General features: G+C 63.3%; 1 long non-coding RNA gene across 1 annotated transcript; it reads left to right on the forward strand.

Annotated features, from left to right (window-relative positions):
- Positions 1-3,165: 3,165 nt before the first annotated feature.
- On the forward strand, positions 3,166-5,903 carry LOC144369001 (uncharacterized). The gene is made up of 2 exons (XR_013428414.1): positions 3,166-3,510; positions 5,606-5,903. It is a non-coding gene; the product is annotated as an uncharacterized LOC144369001 (long non-coding RNA).
- Positions 5,904-8,366: the final 2,463 nt, after the last annotated feature.

An 8,366-nucleotide genomic window follows, 5' to 3' on the forward strand; every position in this document is an offset into this window, starting at 1 on the left:
CGTGGGCGCCCAGAGCTGAGGCGCAGGTCTCGGGGACTGGTTAGGGATGCGCATGCCCCTCCCGGGGACACCTGGAGCACCTCTGAGGGTGGCCAGAGGCGTGGCAGGGCCCAGCCAGTGGGGTCGGATCTGGACACCTCCTCTTCTGACCCAGTTCGGGCAGGACGCATCCCCGTGGGGTGGGAGTTACAGCCCCGCGGCGGCCTCCGTGCCCTGCTGCTCAGGAGGAGGCCAGGGTTGCCCCGTGGGGGCCTCTGAACCCTGTATGGCCACGGGGTGGGGCCCCGAGGGACTGAGGGTCCCCAGCACTGGGAGCGCACCATGCTGGGGAGGCTGTGACCAGGGGTTCACCTGCCAACACCTGAACACTGAGGGCTGAAGCTCATCGAAGTCACAGCTGACCCAGTGCTGGGGACCGAGGGGAGGACAGGGTGACCAATCAGCAAAGCTGGAAAGACAGTGATCCCCGGAGGAGAGTGTGAAGTGGGACCCCGCCTCGCACCGCTGGCAGCCGTGGAGCGCCCTCAGACCGCAGGCCCTGCCCGGGGGACAGGTCCTGAACTAACCACACTGGGCACTGACAGAAGAGGAAAGCCGATATGTCGGCCGCAGTAAGATTGATGTCAGAGTCCCTTCCAGAGAGGGAAGACAGGCCACAGCTCGGGAGGTGGCCCCAACACAGAATGGAGGAGCAGCGGCCCCGAGGGCCAGGAGACCCCCAAGGAGCAGCCCACAGAAGCTCAGGAGCAGGCACTGCACGGGGGACCCCAGGCCCGCATGTAATCAGGTAGAGTGGAGCACAACCGGATCGCAGGCACCGAGACAGACGGCCTGCAGCACGAGATTCCTTACCTAATAAAAGCTGCACAGGAAACAAGATTCCGCGTGTGCTTGGGCATCCCAGGGACACCAGGCCACCACTTTTAAGGAAGAAGAGAGAAGCACAGAATCCCGGGAAGTGTGGAGGGGCCTGCAAGTGGCCGCTCTGGGCGTGGAGTGCCCGGACTCCTGGGAGGGCCCCGTGCCTCACAGCAGCAGTGACAGCAGTTACGAAGAGGAACAGGCATGGGTGGTAGGTCCCCCAACCAGAGGAAAGGTTAATGACACTGAGCAACCAAGGTTGGCAGAAGGAGGAACTCGGAAGGAGGGGTGCGGGGCTGCAGGGCGCGCGGGGCTGCCGGGTCGCGGTCCCCTCATCTGCATTCCCTCTGCGCCCTGAGCCGAGGCAGCACCGTGTAGAGAGCCCCCGGCTGCAGGTAAAGGTCACGCTGTCCTCCCATGTAGAGACTCCGTGTGAGGGTTTTCTGAAGCTCAGGAACCCCGGTGTGCTGCAGTGCACCCCTCGCTAACCGGAGCCCAAGCCAGGCCCTCCGGCAGCCGAGGCCTGCTCAGGAAGGGGCTTCTCCAGGGCAAGGAGGCCAGCAGACAGCTGCCCATGCGGCCATGGCACCCGGTCAGGGATTCGCAGAGCTTCCTGCAGGCCTGTCTTTTCCCCTTTGTTCAGCACCCAGACTCCTGGGAAATCCCAGGTCATTCTCTCAGGGCCCCTGGGACACTGCCACCCTGAGCCTGCCCCAGAAGGGAAGGGGCGGAGGCGGGGGATTGAGGGTCCCTCCGCGGCGGCTCTCCCTGGTGAGCGCACAGGAGGGCAGAGAGCACAGCCCATCCCACCCGCTCCTCCCGGCCTTTCCTTGCTCTGGGTTCCCCCTTATTTCCCGCAGCTCGGCCAGGACGGTCCTCTGAGGTGGGCATCTGGCAATCCCCTCCCGGCCAGCCTGCCCAGCAGCTTCCCACGCGCCCAGCGAGAAGTGGAAGCTGACCTTCAGCAGCGGGAGGAGGACGCAGCCTGGGGCTGGGCCTGGTGGCGGGAGCTCACGGCTCTTTCCACACTTAACACTTGCCCTCCAAGGAGGGGCTCCCGCAGTGGGGCAGACAGGGTGACCGCCTCCCAAGAAGAGCAGCGTGGAATGGACACGCGGCCCAGCCCCAAGATGGTCCTGGGCGTCCTGGGTCCCAGGGCCACTGTTGCTGGGACCCTGCAGAGCTCCGGCCAGGCCTCACCCGGTGGGAGGTGAGAGGCAGGAGAAGGCTCCTCTGCACCAGGCCCCAGGTCCCCCGAGGTCACGGTCACTGCCGTCATTCCTGCCTTCAGCGCCCTCTGAGCGGCAGCCCTGCCCCCCAGGGTTTCAAGAGGGCTTCTCCGGGGGACACACTGCTCCCTGGGACCAAGGCGCCACCTTTGAAATGGAGCTCGCAGACTCCACGTGGAAGAGACTGGGTTCTGCCCAGTGGTTAATGGGCCCTGGACGCCCTGGAGAAGGGATGTGTCATTAAGTGGGGGCCAGACCCTGAGGCCAGAGGCTCAGCAGGAGGGGGACCGTGGGTGTCCACACTTCTGAGATCCTGGGGCCACTCTGCCCCCCTCATGCCCGCCCTCTGCACAGGGCAGCAGGATCAGTCGAAAGTCCCAGGCAAAGTGGCTCTGCTGAAACAAGCTTTGCCAGACTGCTGGGCCCAGACCTTGCTTGCTCCTGAGATTGCAGCTGTGTGTCCTTGGGCAAATTACTTAACCTTTCTGAGCCTCAATTTCCCTTCCATAAAAGGGAGTTACTAAAGTTTTCAGCTCTTGTGTGCCTACCATGCGGATTGTCACAGGCCTGCCCTGGAATAGCGTTGGCATACAGCGGTCACTTGATAACTGACGACAGCCAGGCACAGTGTGGTGATGTCATTCCTTGGTGAAAATCTGACCTGGCCTGGCCCTTCTCTGCCGCCCTCATCCCCTCCTCATGGACCTGCACTCGGTGCACCTCGTCCCTAACTCTGCCATTGCCCTGCACACTTGTCATGGGTCCTACACGGCCCAGGGTCCCTGCCCTCACTCGCTCTGGGCCCTGTGCTGGCCATGTCCCCCTGAGCTGGCCAGGTCCCTCTCAGGAGCTCTCCCTCCTTGCTCTCACGTCCTTGGCCAGAGTGGCCTGGTCCTCTGGGTCTCCTACCCGCACCCCCCCCCTGCCCCCCGCCCAGAAGTCTCGCCTTCCCTGCTGCCCTGGCTGGGTCTCCCCCACCCCCCTCCTCCCCCTCCTCCTCCTCTCTCCCCCTTCCTCCCCCGCCCCCTGCCCCCTCCCCTGCCCCCTGCTCTCCATCCCCCTCCCCCACCTTGCTCCCCCTCCCCCTGCTCTTCCTCTTTCTTCTTTCTTCCTCGTCCCCCTGGGCCACCATTTCCTCCAGGGCAGGACTTGCAACTGTCCTCTGGCGTCAGGTCCTTGCTGATGCCCAGGCACCTTCCTGGGGACCGCCCCCTGGCCCTGGGGGATGACCAGCCTGAAGATGTGGCTAGGCATCGTGGGCAGTGCTGAGGTGCTTCAGAGGTCACTGCAGGCCCAGCATCGGGATGCCTGAGCAGCTGTCCACAGAATGGACAGTGGGCGAGGGGGAGATGGACGGTGCTCGGGCAGCGGGCAGCCTGGCTCGTTCCCACCAAGGCTACAGCCCCCCTTTGTCCTGCAGGTAAGTCCCCGGGGCCACCTGGTGGATTCACTGGCCAGTAGCACCCTGAAGCCCTGACCAGGGCTGGGCCCCTCTGGGCGAGCCCAGGGCCTACACGGTGCCTTCCTTGTGGTCAAGTCCTTCACCAGAACCTTGGGGTCACGGAGGCCCCTGGCTCTGCTGGGCTTCCTGGCTGAGAGCAGGGTGGTCACACCAGAGGGACGCCCAGGGCTGCCCACGGACATGTGTTTCCCAGACCTGCAGCATGGTGCCCGGGTCCCCCTCGCCTGGCCTGTCCCTGGACGTAGTAATTGGTTTATTTACTAGAGTCATTGGGCGGCAGCTCTGCTGGGACCTTCACCAATGTAAGAAAACACAAACTAAATGAAAGACAAGCAGCAGCTCATGGGAAGCTGTGAGATGACCCACGTCCAGGGCCGAACCGTCCTCCGGGGACCACTTAATTCTGCCCACAGTTTCCAAGTTAGTAAATATTAAGTTGAGGCCTCAAGGCACAGAGAAGCAGACACACTAGCCTGAGGCCACACAGCATCTGGGTGTAATCACTCTGCTGGGTTTCAACGGGGCCCTACCAATTTGCAACCTGGTCATTTCTTCATTGCTCAACACAAGGTCCTCATGGGGTCAGGAAGATGCCTTGCATTGGCCCTCCTGATAACCTGTCTTGTGCAAATGTGCAGAGGACTGTGGGTAAGTTCAGCCAGTTCCCTTGGCGCTCCAGCCCTAGCGGGCGCTTGGGGTCTGTTATCAGGGATGGTCCCAAGGCTCGGGCTTTCTTGTGACCTTCGTGTTGGGGGTCGCAGCCATGGCCAGCTGGTCTGGAGAGGAGAGAAGCTCTCTGCTGACAACCCCAGGTTCTCAGCTCCCACGGTCACCACCATGAACCAAGGGGAGCCCGCAGACTGCCCTTAGCTGTCCACCCTTGCTTCCATGACCTGGGCTTGTCCTTCCCTGTGTGGGCCCCTCCTTGAGAGCCAGAGGTTCTGGCCTGGCCCTTCCTCTGCCCCTTTCAAAAACAGTCCTGTCACCGTCCCCAGGCCCTGCTCTGTCCCCAGCCCTGGGCAGCCTGGCCCCTCCAGCCTGCTCACCCTGCCAGCTGCCTGCCGGACCCTCCCACCCTGGCCTGGCTGGCGCGACCTCCTCTGGACTCCACCCGCATGGCTACCTTCTGTGCCTCCGCCCTGCACTCCCACTTGAACCCTCCTTGAGCCAGGCCTCTCCTCCAGAGGCCAAGTTCTTCTGAAGCTGCCCTGGTCAGCATTAGCGGTCACCTCCCCTCGCCATCCTGCCCCTGCTCCTGGACAGCCCACTCCAGATGATCTTCTGCATCTGGGGAAACCAGGAAGGCCCCTCCTGGCTGCCACTCAGTGCAAGGGTTGGGGTCCCGTGCTGTGCCTCCGTCAGCGCTAGCCAGGGGTCAGCCTCCTCCCTGGGTGGACATGGCTCCCATTCAGAGATGAGGAAACTCTGCCGATGCCCGTGGTGTAAATGCTGCATCAGGCGGTTCCTGCCGCCCCTGGAGCACAGCTCGGGAAGCCCTGCCTGCCCGCTGCCTGCCCCCTGCCTGCCCACCCCTGGAAGCCTCCAAGAGCCCTGGACGCGGGCACCGTGGCCGTCCTCACCAGCAGCCAGACCGCTGCTCGCCTTCACTTTCTCTCGACCGGGCTCTGCCTTCTGGGGGGCAAGCCTTGTGTCCTCCCCTGACCCACAGGCAGGGACCCCATGCTCAGCCAACACTGCCCACCTTGGCGCCGCGTGCTGGGCACCGCGCCCTCGCCCGCCCGCCTGCCTCCCATCCCTGCTCCTGCAGCCTGGCTCTCACGGTCACACCCTGGGCTCTGCTCCCAGACCCTGCAGCACAGGGCTGTCCCCTCGGGAGCCCTCCCTGACCAGCTCTCAGGACCAGGCTAGGGACCCTCAGCAGCTCCTGGGGTCCGGAAGGTCCCCCGAAACCCATGTGACTCAGTCCCCAGCCTGTGGCTCTGTTGGAGGTGGTGGAAGCTTTAGGCCACGGGTCCGCTGGGAGAAGTCAGGTCATTGGGGTGACCTTGGAGGGGACATTGAGACCCCAGCTCTTCCTTTCTCTTTCCTCCAGGCGGCCCTGAGGTGGACAGGCCTCCACCACACTCCTGCCATGATGAACCAGGCTGCCACTGTCCCAAAGCAAAGGGGACCATATGCACTGGAGCCTCTGAACCCCGGAGCCAGAGGAGACCTGCCTCCTCAGCTGGCCCTGCCAGTGTCCTGTGAGGGGAACAGGAAGCAGGCTCAGTCTCCCGCTCCCTCCCGGACCACGTGGGCAGACCCAGAAGATACTCCCTGCACAGTTCACTCTGCGGGGCACCTAGTAGGCGCTCAATAAAAGCACAGCAGTGAATGAAGGTAGACTCCCACCAGAAGGTCGTGTTTACGGACTCACTTAGAGGCCCGGCAGCTGCGGTGGAGGGAGCTGCAGGTCGGCTCTGGGCCGCCACGTCTCCTGCCGGAAGCTGCTGGAATTAGAGCATGGACAGTGATCGCCGTGGATGCCCTGGCAAGCCCTCCTGCTGGGAGTCTGGACGGATTGCCCTGCTGCCCTCGCGGTGCCAGTCTGTGAGTGACGGGCCTCAGTGGTAAGTGACACTGGCCCCTCCTCGGTGGCCAGTCGTGTGGGGGTGGGGACGTGACCTTCTTCTCCTGGGGCAGCGGCTCGGTCTCCAAACTGGACGGGGTGCTCGTCACTCACACCTGTGGGGGCAGAGCCTGGAGGGCGTCCCAGCCCAGACCCGCCTCGTGTCCTGCCTCCCATCAGCAGCAGGCAGGGCTCGGGAGAGAAACTTACGTGGAGGATCCGGTCAGTGTCGGGGACCAAGGCTGCAACAGCCGTGTCAGCTGTGCCAGGCCCTGGTCTCTGCCTCAGCCCGGGCCTGGGCTACCGCAGCACCACCCGCAGGCGCCGCCTGAACTTGGTAGCCGGTGGCCTTGACCAAGTCATCGAGATGTCCAGCTTTCCATTTGCCCAGCTCCAGGAACCTGGGAGGGGAGCAGGCGACGTCACCTGCTCAGCCTGGCAGGGTGTGGTGTGGCACGGCCTCCCTGGTGGGTCTTGATGAGCAGGCTAGTTAGCTGCCCTTCGCACCCTGGCTGTTGCAGGACAGTCCATGGATGGCCCTGGCCTCCTTCCCTCCTGCTCGTGGGACCTGGAGACCACGTGGGGCCAAGCCAGGCCCTGCTCCACCAGTGCCATACACAGGTGCTCTTCCATGCCTTGGCCCAGCGAGCCCCTTGGCCTGAGGGCTACACCCTGGGCAGGCTGCTCCCCAGCGCCCTCTCCTGTGAGGCTCGTGGGACAGCACGCCCCTGCCCTGCAGCTGGCCGAGCCTTGAGGCCTGGCCCGGAGTCCAGGCTCCTGCCAAGCAGCTGATGGGTGCTCTGGCTCCTGGACCAGGCTGGCTGGTGAGCAGTGGGTGACGGCTTCCCAGCAGCCCTGCCTGAGGGGGCACGCAGGCCGGGTGGGCGCTGCCCTGGACCCTCCAGGACCTTCCTTCCTCCTCACTTCCTGCAGCCCTTTCTGGGGGTGGCTGTGGGTGCCCCAAGATGGGCAGAGTGAGGACCCCACCCCGGGCCTGGCGGAGCACCACCTCACGAGGTAGGAGGGGGCTCCTGACCTGCTGGCTGGGATGGAGGTGGTCTTGGGGACAGCATGCTGAAAATGGAAGCGCCGCACACTGAAGGAGTCTGCTCCATGGACAAGCCCCTGAAACTCCCAGGACGGTGACTCCTGGAGGACGAGACACGAGGTGCCACTGGAAGGACACTGGCTTCTGCCGCGCAGTCGGCTCTCACAGACGGTCACTCTGCTTTCCCAGGATGGGCCTCTGTGGTTGGCATTAGACACAGAGGCAGGCTCTGGCCTCCCTGCCCCATGAGTGTGGAGAAACACCCTGTCACAGCGTCCAGCCTAGCTCCACCACAGCAGGTGCTCCTCCTCTGCTGGGGCTGGGACAGCTGTCCCAGCTCGTGGCCCATTGAGGATGGCCCTCTGCTTCAGGACCTCAGGGAAGACGGCAGCCGCCCTCAGCAGGTGGCCCTCAGTGCCATCAGCGCCTGCTGCCCACCCCTGGTGGGTTTTGCTCTTAGGCCAGTTCCTCACATGTGAACTAAGTGACATTGTGGTCACCTGGGTGAGGGCGAGCAGCTCGGGCCTGCTGGCCTCCACCTCGACCCGGCTTTGGCAGTGCCCTGCCTGTGCATGCCTGAGGTGCCAACCTTGGGCCATGTGCTGAGGGTGGCTTTAGTGGAATCTGCAGTGGGAGACCTCCAGCCGTGTCTGGAGAAGCCCTCCCTGGCCCTCCCAGAGCCACGCCTGCTGAGAGCCTGCTGAGGACACAGGGCATTTTTGGTTGAGAGGTGACTCCAGCAAGCCATTGAGATGATCATGGTTATGTTAAGATGTGCATTTAATTGGAGATTAGACCCCTGCTGTCCGCCTCAGCCTGCTACTTTGGAGCTCTTGCTCTCCCTCAGGGGCAAGCAATTTCACTTACCCCAAGATTCAGGCGTTCCCCATATGGGCCACCAAAAGCCGCAGTGTGGCTGGGCACAAAATCACGAGCCACTCAAGGAGGAACAAACTTTATTTCCAAAACTCCCACAAACGCCACGCATGTGGCCTTCTCCCGGGACACACCACACCATCCAGAAATCCCTCCTCCGGAATTCCCTCCTCCCACACTTCCCCAACCAATGGGAACTCTCCCTCTCCGGGAATCCCCTGGAGAACTCCGAAGTAGCAGGTGGAGGCGGACAGCAGGGGTCTAATATCCAATTGAATGCACATCTGAACCATTATCATCTCAACCAAAAATGTCAAGCTC

Source organism: Ictidomys tridecemlineatus, chromosome 12 (genome assembly GCF_052094955.1).
Source record: "Ictidomys tridecemlineatus isolate mIctTri1 chromosome 12, mIctTri1.hap1, whole genome shotgun sequence".
NCBI classification, from domain to species: Eukaryota; Metazoa; Chordata; class Mammalia; order Rodentia; family Sciuridae; genus Ictidomys; species Ictidomys tridecemlineatus.